The following is a 21,223-nucleotide window of genomic DNA, read 5'->3' on the forward strand; positions in this document are numbered from 1 at the left end:
TTTCTAGCTAATCATACCAGCTGAAGCAAGTCTGGAACATCCATATAAAGCTACATGTGATACGTAAACATCTTAACATAGTCAGGAAGAAAATGAGTGGCAAAAAATGAAGTAATCTCTATTTTTCTTTATCTTGTGATCTCTGCAGCCTCATTGTTCAGAAATGGTGTTCCTACCAACCGTGATCAATAGAAAATGGATCATGCTATTAAACAATAAATAGTTCTAATAGCGGAACTTAGCATTTTTTCTATTTTATACCAAAATTTCAGTTTATCAGTAGCTTATGGTGGAACATGTTGACAGGCGATATCATTCTGCTACAATGTTGGTTAGGTTAGGAAGATGGAGGTAGTGCTTTGCTAGAAGAGATGTCTAATCACTAGTAGAAAAACACCTAATAGTCCCGGTTCGTGAGGGCCTTTAGTCCCGGTTCATGAACCGGGACTAATGGGCCGTTACTAATACCTCCATCCATTAGTCCCGGTCCAAACTAGAACCGGGACTAATGTGCCTCCACGTGGCTCTGTGCGCCGAGCCCAGTCAGGGGGCCTTTGGTCCCGGTTGGTGGCACCAACCGGGACCAAAAGTCCATGTTTTTTTTTGGAAATTGGCTGCTTTAGGGGTTTTGGGGGTTTAGGTTGTTATATTAGCTAGCTAATAGAGAGAAGTGTCCTCTCTTATATCTTCGTCCTTGGTTTACCAACGCTGCTGCTATATATGTTCATTTCACCAGCTGATATAATAACGCATGCATGCTCGCACACATCAGCATATATAATAACAAGTACTCGTCCGACTAATCATGCATCATCATACAACTTCTACTCGTTATTAATAATAAGTCATACGATCATCATTCTCATAGTCATCGAACCCAACCCTATATAATTGTTCTTAGCACATAATCATCAGTATGAGGTAGGACCTAAACACCCTTAAGGTAAAATAGCATAAAACAATATAGACCCTGACTCTCCATTATGAAGAATGGCGATCATCCTGTCTCCAATTTTTGCCCTTCGCTGAATGTTGCTTCCAAGAAGCTCCTTACGACTGTCCATACATTTTTTCCATTCTTTGATTCTCATGTCTCCACTTATTTTAGAAACCCGGTATGGACAGTTGAGATTCATAGGACGACCTGGTTGTATGTTCAAAACATGAAGGCTACCGTGTGTATACATCAGATGAGGCACACAATCATTCGGGATTATCTGTTGAAAAACATAGTAATAACTTCGTAGTTAGCAATGATATGATGTACTAGTTTTAGAAGTGTGCAAAAAGATGCATGGATGTTGTAATAGTACAAAAATCTTACCAGAGTATATCCATGGTAGTTACCGTAGTTCAACACGTGCACTAGTGGCACGTATTGGCCATAATGTTGAGGAGTTCAATTGTAGACATTGTAATTCTCAAGATCAGTACAAAATGCGACCAGATGATTTTTCTCCTGATAAGTTAGTTCGGAGCCTTCGGTGTAGTAGGTTCTGTCTACCATCTTCAGCACATTCTTTGAAGAATGAAAATAAGCTGTCAATGGAGAATAAGTTGTCAACTATTTTGAAATAAACAATATAAATTACTTAATAACTATGTTAAGCTCACAAGGGGAAAGAATTGGAGGTGTATCCACAAGGACGAAAATCGTAGGTCTCTGTTGCTCGATTGTAGGATCACCAAGATCCATGGTAACAAGCATACCCTCATCAAAACCATACATCTTGCAAAGTGCTTCCCAATTTTTGCAACCAAAATGGGTTACACTCTGAGCATTGTACAGCTTTACTTGAAAATCCACACCATGATGGGTACTTAGGATAATTTTTTTGGTTTCGAAACTTTCATGGTCTTCAAAACCCATCCTCTCCAAGACATAGCGTCTTGCAAAGCATGGGATAAGCTAGTCGAATTGGAAAAGATGAAAAATATTGTCATGATTAAAATAGTTGAAGTCATGAGTAATTACGAAAAAAAAACTATTATCGTCGGTTGCGTACCGTATGAACATTGAAGGTCTCCTCGAGCTTAATGCTGAAGCGACGATCTTCGTCCACCACAATGAACCTGTCGCAGATACCTCGGTCGTCATGGCACCAGTCGCACTCCCCCGGGTGGTTTTCGTCGTCCGATGAGTACGACATTTCCGGCCTACGGTCATAATTCAAATATTAAACTAGAGCATTATTATTAATCACGGGTTGACTATCGATGATCGATGTACGTAGCGCCTCCTTTCATTCCCGAATACATTATTATATCAAATTGTCTAGCACACGGGAATGAAGGAGAACTTATCCAATATGAGCATTCAATAAGCAAAACCAAATCATAAAATAAGCAAAACCAAATCATAAAATAAAGTATAGTATTCAAATTAGCATGCATTCAATAATTATAAGCAAAAGTACATCATCTCTTGGTGTCCGTACATCGTCGAATATTATCACTAATACAACTAGAACCGTAGCGCCCGACGGGTATCGACGCGAGCGGTGGACACCCAAAGATAAGGAACCATCACAGGATCATAGCTCCAGTGAGATCCCTGAAGAACCTGCCAGGTATTGTCGAATCTGCCCTCCAATGCAACCATGTAGCGACGGACGTGCTCGTCCTCCTCGCTGACACGGTGACGTACCACCTCCGCAGTGCCCGAATGCCTCACCACCGTCACTGGCCCACGCGTCCGCCACCAAACAAGGATCGGGTCAACAACGGGCTGCCTCCTCACCAACCTACATCCCCCGGAAGGTAGCACCTCCCAATACCAGCCCGGCGGAGCCCAGTCCCGAACATGGCCCTGATCAAGCAGGCCTCCACCGCCGAGTCGACGACGACGAGGATGCGGGATAGGCATCGCCGACGTCGATGCGGCAACTACTTCTATATATAGTTAAATAAAAGTAGTTTTATTAATTAAATCAACTATCTAGTTCAACTACTAAGCACTTACTATAAATAAATAAGTAGTACTTACTAAAAACAAACTACTCCTATATATAGTAAAATAAATTAGTTTATTAAATCAACTAGCTAGTTCAACTATATATAAATTACTTCTTATTTTTTTCCTTTTTCTAAATACTATGAACAAAAAAATCTAACATAATATAACCGAATTAATTACTACACATCTAATCTAACAAAAAAAATCTAATCTAACAAAAAAAACTATGAACTACATATCTAAATTACTACACACATCTAATCTAACAAAAAAATCTAATTAATCTAACAAAAAAATCTAACATAATATAAACAAATTAATTACTACACATCTAATCTAACCAAAAAAATCTAATCTAACAAAAAAATCTATGAACTACATATCTAAATTACTACACACATCTAATCTAACAAAAAAATCTAATTAATCTAACAAAAAAATCTAACATAATATAAACAAATTAATTACTACACATCTAATCTAACCAAAAAAATCTAATCTAACAACAAAATCTATGAACTACATATATCTAAATTACTACACATCTAACCTAACAAAAAAATCAAATTAAATCTAACAAAAAAATGACGGTGACGGCCGGCGAAGGCGACGGCGAGGTGCTCACGTACGGCCGGCGACGGCGACGGCGAAGGCGATGGCGAGGTGTGGAGCGGGGCAGTGACGGCGACGGCGAGGTGCGGAGCGGGGCGGCGATGGCGACGGCGAAGGCGACGGCGAGTGCGGAGCGGGGCGGCGACGGCGTCGAGGCGGCGCGGGTCGGGGCGGCCCGACGTCGATCGGGGCACGGCACGGCCGGGCTTGGCGGGGCGCGCGGGCGGCGACAGCGCGGGGCGAGGCTGGGCGGGGCGGCGCGGGGCGGCGATGGCGTCGGGGCGGGGCGGGGCGGGGCGGCGACGGGAGTGGAGCAGGAGAGATCGAAAACTGCTAAGTCCTGTATATATAGCAAGAGCATCGGTCCCGGTTGGTGGCTCCAACCGTGACTAATGCCCCCTTTAGTCCTGGTTGGTGCCACCAACCGGGACCAAAGGCCTCTTTTCAGCAGCCCAAAGGGCGGGAAACGAAGACCTTTGGTCCCGGTTGGTGGCTCCAACTGGGACTAAAGGGGGGGCGTTGGTACCGGTTGGTGCCACGAACCGGTACTAATGCACCCATTTAGTTCCGGTTGGTGCCACCAACCGGGACTAAAGGCTATGTGCTGCCCGCGTCGCGGCACGAAAGTTTAGTCCCACCTCGCTAGCTGAGGGAGCTCGAGAGTGGTTTATAAACCCCAGTCCCGCTGCCCTCTCGAGCTCCTCTCAAATGCAGGCTTACGGGCCTAAACGCACTATATGTGCATGTGGGCCTATTGGGCCTATTGCGGGCCTGAATCCTGGCCCATTGTTGGGTTTCAAGTCGTATTCAGGCCGTGGTAGCCCTTTAGGTGGCACTTTTTTTATTTTATTTATTTTATTTTGATTCTTCCTGCAGCTGTTTTTTTAGTCCCACCTCGCCAAGCGAGAGGCACTCGCAGCTGTTTATAAGCCCTGAGTGCAGAGGCGATGACGAAGAGGCTCAATGCTCCTGCATGTTGGTTAGCTTCAAGCCTTGAGGAATACGGTAGACTGCACAGAGCTATGTGCAGTGCAGTTGACACTATTCCGAAAGGCTTGAAGCAAATTAACAAGCATTGCGCCTCTTTTTTATTTTTAATGACTTATTACAACTGAGAAATAAAAAGAAAAAAAATAAATATAGCTGAAAAGAAAAAAAACTATATAGAGAACTCCTCAGAAATGAATTGAAGCAAAAAATAGTTGTGATTAACTTTACTAAAATATGAGCATAGATGCTTATTTTTAATGACTTATTACAACTCAGAAATAAAAAGAAAAAAATAAATATAGCAGAAAAGAAAAAAACTATATAAAAAGATACTCAGAAATGAATTGAAGCAAAAAATAGTTGTGATTAACTGTACTAAAAAAGGAGCATAGATGCTTATTTTTAATGACTTATTACAACTCAAAAATAAAAAGAAAAAAATAAATATAGCAGAAAAGAAAAAAACTATATAAAAAGATACTCAGAAATGAATTGAAGCAAAAAATAGTTTTGATTAACTGTACTAAAAAATGAGCATAGATGCTTATTTTTAATGACTTATTACAACTGAGAAATAAGAAGAAAAAAATAAATATATCTAAAAAGAAAAAAAACTATATAGAAAACTACTCAGAAATGAATTGAAGCAAAAAATAGTTGTGATTAACTGTACTAAAAAAGGAGCATAGATGCTTATTTTTAATGACTTATTACAACTCAGAAATAAAAAGAAAAAACATATAACAGAAAAGAAAAAAAACTATATAAAAAGATACTCAGAAATGAATTGAAGCAAAAAATAGTTTTGATTAACTGTACTAAAAAAGGAGCATAGATGCTTATTTTTAATGACTTATTACAACTCAGAAATAAAAATAAGAAAAAATAGTTGTGATTAACTTTACTAAAATATGAGCATAGATGCTTATTTTTAATGACTTATTACAATTCAAAAATAAATAGAAGAAAAAATAGTTATGATTAACTTTACTAAAAAATGAGCGTAGATGCTTATTTTTAATGACTTATTACAACTCAGAAATAAAAAGAAAAAAATAAATATAGCAGAAAAGAAAAAAAACTATATAAAAGCTACTCAGAAATGAGCATAGATGCGCTTATAGAGGCAATTCAAATTAAATTCATTACAAATTTCAAGAGAAATTTGTAGAATTTAGCCTAAATTCCCTATATAAGGGCATCTATTTTTATTTTCAGAGGAGCTCAATAAGGCAGAGAGGGAGGGGCTTATTAACCGGTCTGATTCCCCTCCGGTTGGCGAGGTGGGACTAAACTTTGGCCGCAAGGAGGACCAATCCTTTAGTCCCGGTTGGTGGAATGGACCGGGACTAATGGTCGTCCTTTGGTCCCGATTCAGCCCACCAACCGGGACCAATGGTGGTGGGCCAGGAGCGAGGGCCATTGGTCCCGGTTCGTCCCACGAACCGGGACCAATGACCCACGTGGCTCGGCCGGCCCCTGGGGCTCACGAACCGGGTCCAATGCCCCCATTGGTCCCGGTTCTGGGTTGAACCAGGACTAATGGGCTGGACCGGCCTAGACCATTGGCCCCTTTTCTACTAGTGAATGGTACCTGCTGAGGGAAGTCGTTGAAGTGGCCATCCATGGCGGCCACCTTCCGAGCGTTGACACATGACCTCATCCATTGGTGTCACACTAAAGTGTGCAAAATCCTCACAGCTCACTTTGTCGTCTCAGGGTGTTGGCTGCTGGGTTGATTCATTTATGCTCGTCCATCCATCCGCGGTAGCACTTACCCATGATGGAAATAATGCATGGGTAGGAAGATGATGATACGAGGGACATCAGTTGGGTGAAGACTCTTCCCGTAATTGACTCTCAACCGAATCGACCGTAAGGCGCGCTCCTTGGGCACCTCCTCTGGTGACGCGCTACGCGACCGAATCAACCCTGAGTCGTGTTGTTATTTTAGAGGATACATCCTATTCCCAGTAGGAGTATTGCTTTTGTTCATAGCATCGAACAACTATTGTTCTCTCATGAACAACCTCCTTGCAATAAGCATTATGCAATAGGCTAGAGTATAATGAACTCAGAATGTTAGATAATTTATATGGCTTTCGGTCTTGCAGCTGCAGCCGCGTGCTCTGTGTGACGGGGGTTTACTTCTCCTAGTGCACTAATACCATTTTGGACTATCCCGTGTTTGCAACTATCCTTATCTGTAGCCCCTGCTAACAAGGCATCAGTTCAGATAAAATTAAAGGGACAAACAAAGTAAGCTAAAAATAAAATTATCCACTTGTATATGGTTTTTTGTACTGCTCTAATTTGGCCTGGCTAACTTAACTCTTTTCTGTATGCCCAATTCTGTGTCCCATGTGTCCTTTCCTATATATGTAGCTCAGTTGCACAGCGTGAGACAACAATGGTGGCAGCGGGTCGAGAGTAGTGGAGAAGAGGGTTTCTCCAGGCTCCATCCATCTTATGGATGCCTGTGAGCTAGAGTCGGGAATCGAAAAGGAGACAACAGAAGCCATATAGATCTAGGTGTGGGTCCAATATCTTTGGTAAATTTCCACCCTTCTTTCATTTCTTCATCTTCGGTTGAAGAATCACCTGTCTACTGTCTTCTCGAAGGGTGGCATGTGACAATTTTGGGGAACAACAAGGAAGGTGGCTTTGAGAAAGCTGAAGTAAGCCAACACTGAGTCTACTTCACAGACCATCTTCGTGTTTTAGCAACAACAACTACACATGTTTGTTTTCTCTCTTTTAACTTCTTTCCAACAATCAGTGGCACAAAGAGATGATTAATATGTCATCCTCCCCTTTGTTCAGGGTGAGGAACTTAGGAAGCAGATCGGTGCTGCAGCATACATCAAATGCAGCTTGGAGACACATTAGGTGCAATCAGGACCAGGAATTAGGATTGGTTCTCACTTGTTTGACCAAAAGTTTGCTGGTAGATCAGTTTAAGGCACTGTTAACGAACCAAAAGTTAATGTTGTTATCCTTGCTAGAATGCCATGGTTGTCTTCGACATTGCCTTCAAAGGGGTCCTTCAGCCTCCAAGGAGAAGGGAACCGAAGGCTACTGGGGGAAAAAACTAGGCGAAGCTTTGGATGCTCGATCGAGTAAGCACCCACTTATTATCACTCTACGTTGTAGGTTGTCCACTAAAATGGTGTGAGCAGACTATTCCTCAAATTTTCTCCATGACATCTTGCTTGCCATGTGGTCACCTTACCTCAAAATTGACATATTATAGTCTATGAACTACTGTTTGGGCAAGGCTTTACTGCAAGTAAACTATACAACCAAATGATTATTCCCAAAATTTAAATTTGCACCATGCTTTCCACTTGATCTGCCAGTTTAATTGTCTTCTTAATTGTACCGCAGACACTTGATGTGTGGTAGTACGTGTGTGATGAAGCATGGCGTAGTAGCAAACTAGCAACTGATTTTTTTGACATACCATGGATTTCTTTCTGCATCTATTTGATGCTCGGTGATGCTGATCCGGAGGTCCGTAAGGACCCCGCTCTGGACCGTGTCTCCTTAACTGCTATGTGAAATTGTGCAATCCATGGTTTACACTTTAAAATGAGATAATAGAATTTAGCTCATGTTGCCCTTCCATCATGCAGTCGGAATATTATACCTTTCTGCTTTTTATATTTTGGTTGGCATGTTTTCTCAGGACAGATCGGTGATAGTTAATTTTTTATGGTGGTCGCAGTTACTCCCAGTGCCTGCAATACCCGGACTAGTTATAAGTCATGGCAATAGGTGCAAGCAATTCTATCTCGAGGTAACTTATTAGGATGCATCGGCTACTTTTAAGCCATGGCAAATGCACGGGTGTAGCTGCATCTTGATGAGAGGATCAATGACTTATGATGACTTATTATGGTAGGCAATGGAACTATGATTTGGTAAAAAAAATGATGATATTATGAGGGTGTTTGTTTCCAGGGACTTATTTGTTTAGGGACTTAAAAAAGTCCCTATAAGTCCCATCTAAACCAAACAAGAGGGACTTATAGGGACTTAAAGTGGGCATTTGAGGCTTATAAAATAAGGTTCTCAAGGAGAGTCTTATAGGGACTTATAGTTGTAACATGGTCTTATAGGGACTTATAAGTTCCAGAAACCAAACAGGTAGGGACTTTTTAGAGACTTGGGACTTATAATTTGGGACTAAAAAAAGTCCTAGGACTTATGAACCAAACATGGCCTATGATAGGTGATTTATGATGTACTATTTTAGATAACGATACTAAGCTTTTATTAGATGACATTTGGTTGTTCTGCATATTTTTTTTCCTTTGCAAAGACATATATTATAAGAGATTTTCTTTTCTTTTTTTGGAAAAGGAGGATGCACCCCCGGCCTCTGCATCTAGGCGATGCATGCATCCATTTTATTAATTATTCACAAAGCCATTACAAGGTAATACATCAGTAAGCCTGAAACAGCCATCTTGGCAACACTTGTCGCTACTCCTATCCCCGTGATGAAGGGGTGCCAAATGTCCGAGCCTAATACCAAACATACATCGCACCAGCACCTAACATCTAATGTCGGATGCCATCGAAGCCACAATACTTGGACTGGGTAACACACCGGTCCGGCCCACTTTCATTGGGCACCACATGCGCACGCTACAAGGGTCATTGCCGCTGTCTTTCACTGATCCATCTTCAGAGCAAGTACTGATGCATCGACCTTGCTAGGCTATCAACGTCGCCACAATGCCAAACAGGCCCACTGCCCGGCGCTCGTCCATCCATCTGCATCCATCGTTGAGGTCCAGTTGCACCATGCCGCCAATACTCATCGTCATCGACATGGTAGATACGACGCTTCTCCTCCTGCCAACCACCACACTGTCGCCGCTACTGGAGCTATGCAGAGCCCATCACCCATAGCAACTCTCCCCGAACAACCGAGCCTCCCAATATGGTGCCTCCATGAAGGTTGCGATGCACACGACGCCACCGCCGCCCAATCCAATCTAAATTTCGGACTTTCGCCCGTGAGGTGTTCGGAGGTGGATAGGAGGGATCTCGGCTTCGCCTAAGAAACAAAAAAAAAGATACTATAAGAGATGAACATCATGTACAAGTTAAATTTTCGTTTGCCTATTAGCATGCCTTTCTGCCAAGTGGAAAGTCCATATGATGCTCATAAATAGAGCTTCCCGGTGGGAAGGATGAGGCACACTCATTGATACTTTTGTTTTTTATCCATTTGGGTTTGCTCTTCCAAGCATATAAACTTCAGCAAATTAGAGTGTGCAATCAAATGTCCTAAGTGAACAGTTTTACCATATTATCAAGTTTGAGAGCATATAAGATAAGAACATGTCATGCTACGTGAAAATCTGTTTGCAGATCTTTTTTTTTCTATTCTGTTTTGTCAGTTAGAAAACCAGTTTCCTGAGTTGTTAGTCTGAGTATTGAAATCGATCCGCGGAGTTTAGGTCTTCTGGATGGAAGAGTTTCCTACAACCTCAAAATCTTAGTACTCTCTACCTTGACTCCATAATTATGCCTAGCCTTTTCTGAAGAATTGTTGAAGTATGCCTTTTATTTGGGTTGCTCGTGCATTTACAGTGTTGGACATGTTAGTGCAAGATTGTAGAGTTGGAAAGTATAGCAAAACCTCAGTTGGTGCAGGGAATTCGTGAAACCATCAGCCTCGACTGTGTTTGCTTCCCTGATGGTTTTGACTTCTGACTAGCGATTCTGACGCATATTACTTGATGATTTCATCTTTGTGGCAGCTTTCAGTTTGACTGGCACTCAGTGGCATCATCCTCTTTGGTGCAGCTTGGAGTTAGTAGTGTGCACATCTAAATCTTCTACCTTCCCTAAAGCATAGTACTTGGTTTATGGCGTCTTCTAACTTGCATGTGATTTTGATGGAATCTAATCTCATTTTCGCTCCCAATGAATATACAAAAGGCTAGAACTAAATGGTGGAAGATCCTTTGGTCTCAAACGAGGCCCTACTTTCGTGCTCAAAGTTTGTACAGTAGACAATCAAATTTTGATCTTTAGCTTGCAAATTTATCACCTTATATGAGAATTAATGGTTGCAAGCTTTGATTATCTCCACATTTGGGTCCATGCTTGGATTTGTAGACTACTATACTACATAATGTTCTCCTGGTGAGTTCTTAAGGGTCATCTTATTCCACAAAATTTGTGTTTGGTATACACAGACTTTGAAATTTTGTTATAAAGAAAGACCACGCTTAATTTGCTGGCACTCTTTCACTTGTATTGGTTTATATTTGTTGGTGTAATAATGTGCCTCCTTATGTTTTGGAGTTTGTTGACATAAACGGTATGGGACTTATGTGTTTGCTAGTGCACACAGAGTAACAGGTCCCTGGAGTCAAGAGGAGTTTGATTCAAACGCCAAAGATAATCCCTTGCGTGGAAGTGAAGGTTATCACCGAAGATTATGTTAACAAGAGTAACCCCTCAAAAATTGCTGACGTGAAGCAATTGATTCGGTGCTCATCCGAAGGAAGTTACTCTGACCGAGAAGATTGAACACGAAGTGAAGACGTAGCATTTATTCCGTTCTTTCTCTCCTCTGTATTGTCACGGGACTACCGTACTACTAAGAGGGGTGTGGCGTTCGAAGCTTTGATTCTCTGATGCTAAACCCAAGTCCTGTGAAAGTTGCAAGAGAAATCTCTTTGTGTGCCGAGCAAATACTTGCCAGCAAGAGACTGTGATCTTCTTTACTGCGAGAGATTTGTCTCTGACCGAGGAGTTAGCATTACTTGGTTCTCAAGTAATGTCACCACTGCTCTTAAAATCCGACCGTTGTGAACGTGTTGGTTGGCCATTGGCTGGACCGCGTGTCCAAATGGTCATTTCCCACCAGGAAAGGATGCGACTATAAATAGCCACCCCACACAGGCGTTGTCCGGTGGCTGCTTCGTTTGATTGTGAGAAGATTGCTGAGCAACCCCCTCTCCTAAGTGATTTGAGGTTAAAATCCACCAAGAGATAACCGCTAGCGCCAAAAAATTAGATGGTGGTTCAGCATCACTCGAATCTAAGTCTAGTACGCTCCGCCTATTACTTTTGAGAGCGGCAAACTCTCTAGACGGTTAGGTGTCAATTTCTTTATAGACCAATAGTAATTGTGGTTCTCGAAGAAGAAGTCTATAAAGGTTTGGAGATCACCTCAAGTATCTACTAAGAGTGATCGACATTGGTTGACAAACCAATTGTCGAGGAGAATAGGGCGAAGAGAGTTTATCTTCTGTGTTAAATCATTACCCCTCCAACCAGACGTAATCCTTTTGCAAAAGGGTGAACTGTTCTATCAAATTCCTTGTCGCCATCGAGCATCACTAGTTACCTCTGTTTCTCCTTTTTACATTCAAATTGTTTCAATCATGTGATCTGTCTCAATGCAGGCTATTAGTTTTCATTCGTTAGTTTGTATTCGCTCACTGTACACTGTTTTCCTTTGCTCCGCTGTTGGGTTCCGAGAGTTTTGGTATTTCCGAAGAAATTTTAAAAATGCCATGCACCTCCCCCCTCTGGTAGACATACTTCGTTCATACAATATTTATTATTATTGTGTCGACACTTAACAATAGTGGCCTCCTGACTTGTAGTTGGATAATGTTGATGACTGGATATGCGGAGAGAGGTTATGAATTGTTGCTATGAAATAAAATAATGGAGAGTTGAAGGTACTAAATTAGAAGCTCGAACAAACAGTTTGCCTTGAACACTCTACCTTTCTCATGTCTTCAATTAGTGTCATCTTCACCAAATATGACTCTGGTTTGTTGGTTGTAGCCATGTGGGATTGATTTTTTAGAAGTGAATGTTCTTCTCATTGGTGTTTCTTCAATGGGATCTGGATCATGAAATCTTCAATTACATCTGCTTGGTTAGCTGGGGAACTTCCTAGTTTTAATTACATTGGTAACATATGCCAAGCCTCGGTTCACGCATCCTACAGTTTTCTGGCTGTTCACTTGCTAATCTGATCACTGTTAACTATGTTAACTGTGAAATATGGATTACGGAATCTTCAGTTACATAGTTTGATGGGGTACTTCATAGTTTTAATTTAATTGACAACAAGTAAAGCTACTCTCATTTTTTATTTCCTGCCGATTGCTTATTCCGTACATTCTGGATTTTTAACACGTAAAGTATACTGAATTCATCTTACAGTCGTCCTGTAACCCTTTAATTACACAGGAAGATGCAACCTGATCAGGTACGCAATCCTCCCATAGGAAGGCTTCACTCTCATTACATTTCTATCCAGTCTTCGCAAGATTGTGGGCTGCATCCAACGGCAAACCTGGATGTTACATTTGGAGAACCAAAGCCTCCGCTTCTATAGTCTACTTAGGTGTGACATATGACATGGAAGACAGGACCTCCGCTTCTCAAGTCTCACTTCTCGTGGTGGGCACACACACACAGCTTGGGGAAAGATCAACACCGGTGAGGGCGCGAGCCAAGAACAGTGGGACGTCGACACAGCTATTTTCCAGCACCCTTTGCTTTGGGTGCCTTCCTCTGTTTCTTCTTTTCTTTGGCTTACCTGTTACACAGATGCAGAGTAGCTTTTATACACTGCCCACTTCACCTACGTGGGCATCAGTGTGCACACGATGAGCTACGCCCTCCAGATCCAGGACGTGCTCTACAGCACACTTTTTCAGCCACAACTGACCATGGCATGGGCTGCTACACAACTTGCAGCTCCAAGCCTCCACAAATACTGTTGACTAGGTGCTTATAACAATTGCAACCTGACAACACAACACATATGCACTACACCAGTTACCAAGTTTATTACAAGGACAAGACTACAAAACCCCCTAAATGATCTACAGTTTGCTCGTCATCACATATCAACATATATCAGGAGGTGCACACTTTCAGATATCAACATATATCATTTGTGGTCACAGTTATATCATGAAACAATTCCATATCATTGGACAGAAAATCAGTGAGAGAAAGGTGATATGGTGTGAATTTAAGAAAACAAAATGAAAGTCGAAGAGCATATATATATAACGCCCGTTTACATGCATGTTATCTCAGATTTGGGTCAAACTTCAGAAACTCACATGGAAAGCAAGCAATCTTTGTATTCAGGCTTTATTTGCATATTGGCAAACTGGAATCATAAGCACATATGCACCTAGTGTTATTTTTAATCTTAAACATACAACTAGCTGACACACTCTCCTTTGCTAGCTCAGCACAATGGCTCTATCATGGTCATATTTGGCAGACAGTTTGGACAAATCTACAATAACTACTAGTGTTCTCAGTTACTGCAAGCTACCAACAACTATATGAGGCCATGTTTCTTTGAAAATAGTATATCGACAAACAAAAAACGACTGAACCAAAAGTTTTGAATTCACCGGTTTCCTTCTCCTGCGATAACAGAGGAGATTCCTTCCCATCGTTGTTTATCTGTCTATCGTTGCTACCCAACTAACAAATATACATGACTCGCTTTTATAAAGACAAAATCAGAGTGGCGCAGCGGAAGCGTGGTGGGCCCATAACCCACAGGTCCCAGGATCGAAACCTGGCTCTGATATTCGTTTTTTCATTTTCTAACTTTTTATCATAATTATTTTTCTCTGAGAATTTTGATTTACCATTTTTGTTCAGGTCCCAATTACTTTGCCTGTCACTTCGGTTAGTTTGCCACTGCCACGTTCGCTTATATCGAATTCAAAGATGGAGAAATTTGAGATTTCACACTGCATATGCTCGTTTAAATTAAACCAGAGTGGTCAAAACTGATGTTCTGTGAAAAGGATGCTTGGACTGATTTAACAACATGTAGTAGAATGAACTGATTCTACCCCAATGCTTTTCAAAAGTCAAGAACGTATCATTTGTGGTTACAGTTATAGCAAGAAACGCACTGCCATCACACGACATTATTTCAGCAGGTTCAGAACTTTAAACATTGGTGCACATGTAAACTATAGCCATGTTCGTTGTTTTTCCACTTCGCAATTGTCGGTTTGTCCTTGTTTGGTGCAGCATTCAGTTTTGGGTTGCTTAATTGTGGATGGGCACCACAAAGCGTCAACAGTTTTTCAGCAATTACATCACCTTCCGTCGGCGAATAAAGGTCACAAGGGGAAGAAATAAATGGCCACAACAACTGTCATGTGAAGTTTGGTGAAGGAATTATGTCTGGCCACACACCATGTCCATTCCTTAACCTTCTATAAATAACTACCTTACTTGAATAGCTGAATCATGTTTAATTGCTAGAGGGAGAATGGATGATCAAATGTGTGAGGAGAGCAACAATAATGAGCATGATGAATGTCACTAGACTAGTGGTAGTGGCTAGTGCAATTTCGCGGGGAATAAGATGCATTGGGAATTTGATTGGAACGTAAATGTGGAGATCTTCTCTGGAGTCCTCTTCTAGAGTTACCGTCTAGACTATTGACGCAGCCAACTCTACACTGTTGAATTGGTGCAATTTAGTCTAGATAATGTCTGAGTTTGAGATTAGAGACTAGACGGATAGTGTGATATAACTGAACTCGATAAGTCGGTGGCGTTTTGGGCATTACATGCTCAAGATGCTTACCACGAGTGCTATACCACCTCCACCTGTTTCTCAATCGTCTCCTGGTGCTTTTCCGACAAAGGCCAATGAAGAATCAGATCATAAGTTGCAATGTTTGCATACCGCTGCTAGAAGGCAGGAAATGTATGTCAATCTGAGGTCTTAGAATAGTAATATGCATATAACACTAAATAAATGGTCTCCCTGTATTGTACAAGGTCCATGTTTTAGCTACCGACTAAGTCAACCAATGTTCCATCACATTGGGTTTTTGAAACACTTTATTAATGTCTTAAAATTCAAATCAAGGGTCGAGGCTGAGGGAAGATGTCAAACTTAGTGCTAGAAACAATGGAGATTTCTCTGCAGAAATGATATAACCTGGAAGCGTTCGTTTTTGAATTGATTTTGTAACTAACTTTTTAAACCATGCCAGTTATTTGTTTATAGTACATTTTGTTTCAATTGATTTCACTTGTGTATACTAACTTGTTTCGTGTGGGAAATCACTGACATGTGATCAATCTTCGAGTGGGATTAGAAACAAAGAAATCAGGATTCAAAAGCTCAAGGTCATGTTTGTGTGGTTTTTAGAATTTGCAATGAAAATCTAAAAATGGTCAATAGTTCCAAGTCCCATAAGTAAACAATTTCCTTAATTAATTATGAATTCTTGATATGACGTTTCCCTTTCCTCAAAGAATACGAAATAAGATGTGCTGACCCTGCGTCCTCCCCAGGGCGGCTCGATGGAACCCTAGGTATGCCGCCGCCGCCCCCCTCTGCAGCACCTCCCCCCTCCCGCCGCCGCCGGCTGAGTCCCCCGGGTGAAGCCCGCACCGGAGGATGGTGGCGGCGGGGATCTCCGCGCGCTCGGCAACCTCGGTAGCCTGCGTGAGCCCGTGGTGGTGGAAGACTCGTCCTCGGCGTCTCTGGCCGGCATGGCGGCTGCCCGGCGCGGCTTCCTCGTCCTCTCGCAGGTGATGGGCTGCCAGCTGCTCGTGGCTGTCTCGAGCGACGGCGTCCCGAGGTTTCAGATCTGGCCGTGGCGGGCTCGGCCGATCTGGCACGTTAGCTTCGGCCGGCGGTGATGTTGTTGGCCGTGCGTGGTGATGGCGCCGCCGCCGCGTAGGAGGTACTTGGGCCAGTGGGTTTGCATGCTGGCGGTGCTGGGGTTCCCCCATCCTCATCCGGCAGCGTGAGGGTGCGGAGGTAGGGTTGCTCAGGGCGAAAGCCGACGGCGCGGTGTCTGCGGATGTCGCTCTCCTCCTGGGGGCCGTTGTGGAGCTCTTCGACCTCCTCCGCTCTCGGGTCACTTTCTTCGGGTGAAAGCCCAGGACCTGCGGTGTAGGACCAGACGATGGTGTGATACGTCGCTTCCCCTCCTGAGGGCATCGTCTTGAAGATCGTGATTCCCTGCGTGCTTTCCCGGAGCTGGACTTGCACGACATCGCAGCAGGTGGCCGGTGATGCGCCCAGAGGTGGAGCGGTGTTTCCTCCTCCGTATTGAAGACGGCGGATCTCGGCGGCGTGGCGCAGCGGAGACTCGGCGCCCGATGCGTGCAGATGGACTCGCGCAGGAGGAGGTGGCTGTCTGGCGTCAAAGTAGCGTCGATGGCAGAGTGTCCTGACAAGGAAGAAGCCTCAATATCTGCTCTGCAGACAGACCTGTGGAAGATGGCGGCGACAACATATGTGAGTGCGTCAGACCGATTTGTGCCCTAGACCCGGTATGTGGCTCAGCTGGGGCTTCCGGCTTTTGATGATAGGTTTAGGTGAGTGGTCTGGGTATTTGGCTCAGCTAGCATCCCTTCATCATATGGATAGGAGTAGTGGCATATGTTGCCAAGATGGCGGATTCAGGCATATTGTTGTAATACTATGTAAGGTCCTCGAGAATAATTAATAAAGTGGCCGCATGCATCTCCCAGATGCAGGCCGGGGGTCATCCTCCTTTTCTAAAAAAAACTAAGAGTTTCTTAGCGAAAAGAGACTAGTGCATACACCATCTGTACATGCAGTGATGGTTTTGATACTCATGTTAGTTTTTTTTAGAGAAGGAGCATGTTACTTTGTGGAGATGATTATTAATGATTTGTTGTAGTTCTGATATGACAGTCTTGGTAACTCATGTCTCATAAGTCATACTCAGTTCGGTGACTTATTCAATGCACTAAAAATAGGCAGCTCGGTGCAAGTAGCTCCCACTTGTGCAGCATCCGAGGAAGAGTCGAACCACTTTGGCTAATTTGTATGATGTCTTTCCCTATGTTTCTGCAAGAGGTTGTTTTCAGGACTCAAACCCGTCACTGTTGCGCCAAGGCTCCCTTATTTAGTGCATTTGCTTGTTAAAAAAATTAAACAAGAATTACTGGTCATTTATTTAGAATCAAAGATATTGTTTGTGCTTTTTTGCGAAAAGGCCTAAGGCTATATATTAAGTATCATAGATCCTTACAAACAAACCCTTATAGAATAATAAAAATACATTTAAATCTTGGGGGTGCCCAAGTCTTCGGCCTCCTGCATCCACCGGTGGCGCACAATGAGCATAGCTTGAAGACGCCTCTAGGCCTCCAACTCAGTGGGGCAAATTTTTTGAATCCTAGGAGCTTGTAGAAGCAGCGGCGAGAAAGTCCTCAGTGTACACCAGGAGACGACTACGACTGTGATCCGTGAAGTAAATCTCCGCCACGGAAAAAACTCCATTGATAATGGCTTGTAAACTTCAAAGACAACGAAGATCACGAAAGCCAACGGAATCCAGACGGGTCCATCAAAAACCTAAACCGACCAGACCCCGAAAGACTAACCTGAGATATAACTCCACACGCCTTCAAGGATCATAGTCGTGCCACAAAAACAGGCCAGCCAACACCCACCACCAGTTACGAGCTATCGTCGCACCGCAGAAGTGGCCGCACCACCCAACCGATGCCACCTAACCGGTGACTCGTGCCATTCCTTTTCCGTCACCAGCTCCTTGTAGAATGAATCGACTCGAGGCGACTAGCAGCCCCTTTGGCAATCCCTGCTCCATTGAACCCCTAGCGCGCAGAGGCGGGTGCAGAGAAAAAAAAACACTTGGTCGACGGTAACGTACCTCAAAGCTTCACGCGATGGGACCATAGGAATGTTGAATGTGGCTGCTGGCAAGACAAAGTGAGCGAATCGCTGGAGAGGAACCCTGACACGCGGGAGGAGAGGACGAGGCAGAGCGGGGAAATGAGACATGGTGAGCCAAATGACGAAAATACCCTGCTAAGACAACTAGCCCACCACCCCCACACCGGTCGTGTGGTTGCCGTGTGGTTGCCGTCTGAGAGCGAACAATTGACGCCGATGATGTGGCAGCACACCCAACGCAGAGATTCGCATGGAAGATCCGATGACTCATGTCGCCTCACGCGCTTGAAATATTCCTGGCGAACTAATTTTTTTTTTGCAAGGGTTTCTGGCGATTGTTAGCTCAAATAATATGATAATGGTAATTACTAAGCTCGTCACCCGCAAAAACAATTACTCACCTCGTCGATTAGTACCTAAACTAGCCTTGCTGATTGCACGCATGGGAATATCTCACACTGGTGCATCGATATCGTGCATGTATGGTAATAAATCTTGTGGATGTTTTTCCTTGAGTTGGACCTTATCATATCTCGCCATGGTTATTTTTAGTTGCTACCCGCACATACCACGTGGTAACAAATCTAGCAGACTAATTGACCACTAAATACATAAAACCTGCTAATTATGCACATTCCAAACCAGGAGCACATGCGCACAACACAGGAAATATCTCACCCTTATGCGTGTATATATGGTACAGTAACTAATATTCTCAATCCAATCGCATATCTTACTACCATAACTCTGTGATCTGCAAACCGTATCACATGTCTGTGGTCCTAGCTTGTATATACAAGGATTCTGCCGATATGCACATATCCTCTCATCAATCAATCACATTGACAGCGCGTATCTACGTATCTGATACTTATTTTGTACAGCACCCTCTATATATACTGAGACAAGAGGGGGTCATGGCCATTGCCTCAAATCTCTAACTGTGTCGCAATCTCGTCAACGCCATGAAGGGGGGCAGCATGGAGTATACAGTTGCTCTTTTGTTCATCGGGTGCTTAGTCATGGTTGGACAATGTAAGCACATCTTCCGTATCATATTGTTTATATCCTTGCAGCCAGCCCACTATATTTCAAAAGTATTGTTCCTTCTATCTACATAAGATAAGATACTTGCCTATTGTGCACGGATAACCATATAATATGTCATATGTAATAGGTCGTCCTGAGCCCGAGAGCACACACGAAGATGGACATCGCAACACGGCTACGGTGGACTCATCATTAGATGACAACAAACTTACCTTGGAATGGTGTGTCGCAAGGGATTGTGTGACCAAAGGTGGACCGCATGCCAATCATTGCTTTTGCTGCCTCAATGCGCCGGGAGCACCTTGTTTTAATTCGAGAGTGGAATGTCATATTCAATGCCCAAGTATGCTACCAGGAAAATAAGGGTGTTCATAGTAGGAAATAGGTTTAAGTTGTCATTATTTATGCAATTTGAGTCATGGGCGAGTATTAAATTATGTTGAGAATTAAACATTTTGGTTGATGATTACGAGAGTGGTGATACCTTAAGACCACCTATCACTACAAAGAAAATACACTTCCGTGATGATACGTGTTTGTCACAGTAGGTCGCGTTTTTTTTCATGCATGTACGTACATCCATGACAAATTTATGACATAATCAAGATAGTCATACCTGTGCTGTCGTAGAAGTGTTCCATGACATTACCAAAATTATCATCACGGAAGTGTCCACTTTCATGACGATAAATCGCGCATCACAGAAGTGCTTTCGTAAAGGGTGACCGACACGTGGCATCCACCGTAACGAAACGCCGTTAAGCTATCGGGTCGGCTTTTGGATCCGATAACCCGTTAACAGCCCCGACCAATGGGGATTTTTCACATGTAAAATCATCATTGGCTGGAGGAGACACGTGTCAGGTCCGCGCTGGCACAGGTGTCACTCATCCAATGGGCGAGATGCGCCTATGATATGTTGACACATGGACCGGCCCATCAAGTTTAAATGGGCCGGCCCAACTAAAGGCCCACAAGATTTTGTGGACCATAATGGGCCGGCTCAGCTAAAGGCCCATGAGATTTTGCGGGCCATAATGGGCTGGCCCAGCTAACGGCCCACAAAATTTCACGGGCCATAATGGGCCGGCCCAGGTAAAGGCCCACAAGATTTTTGTTTGCTATAATGGCCGGCCCAGGTAAAGGCCCACAAGATTCTTGCGGATCATAATGGGCCGGCCCGGCTAAAGGCCCACGAGATTTTGCAGACATTAACGGGCCGGCCCAGCTGCCCACAAGAATTTGAGTGCCCTAGTAGGCCGGCCCATTAACTGGCTGCCATGTTTTGGGCCAAATGTTGGCTCATATTTGATCCGGTCCATTAATGGCCTGCCACGTTTCGAGCCTAATAGTGGCCCATATGAGATCCGGCCCGTTAAAAGCCTACCACGTTCTGGGCCAAATTACGACCCAGATTAGGTACGACCCTTTAAGAGGCTATGGGCTCAATTATGGCCCATATCAGATTTGGCCCGTCAACTGGACACTATGCTTTTGGGCCCACTTGCTAGAGGCCCACTTAGTAATTCGGCCTGACATTAGTTTTGGCCTCTTAAGGACCCGTTTAACATTTCGGCCCTATATTAATTTCGGCCTGTTAAATGCCCATCATATAGTTGGGCCTAACTACGGCCCGGTTTGCACCCGGCCTGCTCGCAGGCGATATCTGATTGGGCCAAACAAGGACCGAGACAATATTGGCCTGTTAAAAGCCCGTGATTTGATTCGCACAATCATGGGCCGAGGTTTATTTCGGGCTGCTGCCGGCCCGTTAGCTGTTCAGCACGTTTCAGGCCAAACCTACATCGTGATTGCATGATGGCCCGATTATGTACCATAATTTTACGGTTTGGCCGGTTTACTGCGAAGACAGTAAAATA

This window comes from Triticum aestivum, chromosome 6B (assembly GCF_018294505.1).
Source record: "Triticum aestivum cultivar Chinese Spring chromosome 6B, IWGSC CS RefSeq v2.1, whole genome shotgun sequence".
Taxonomy (NCBI): Eukaryota; Viridiplantae; Streptophyta; class Magnoliopsida; order Poales; family Poaceae; genus Triticum; species Triticum aestivum.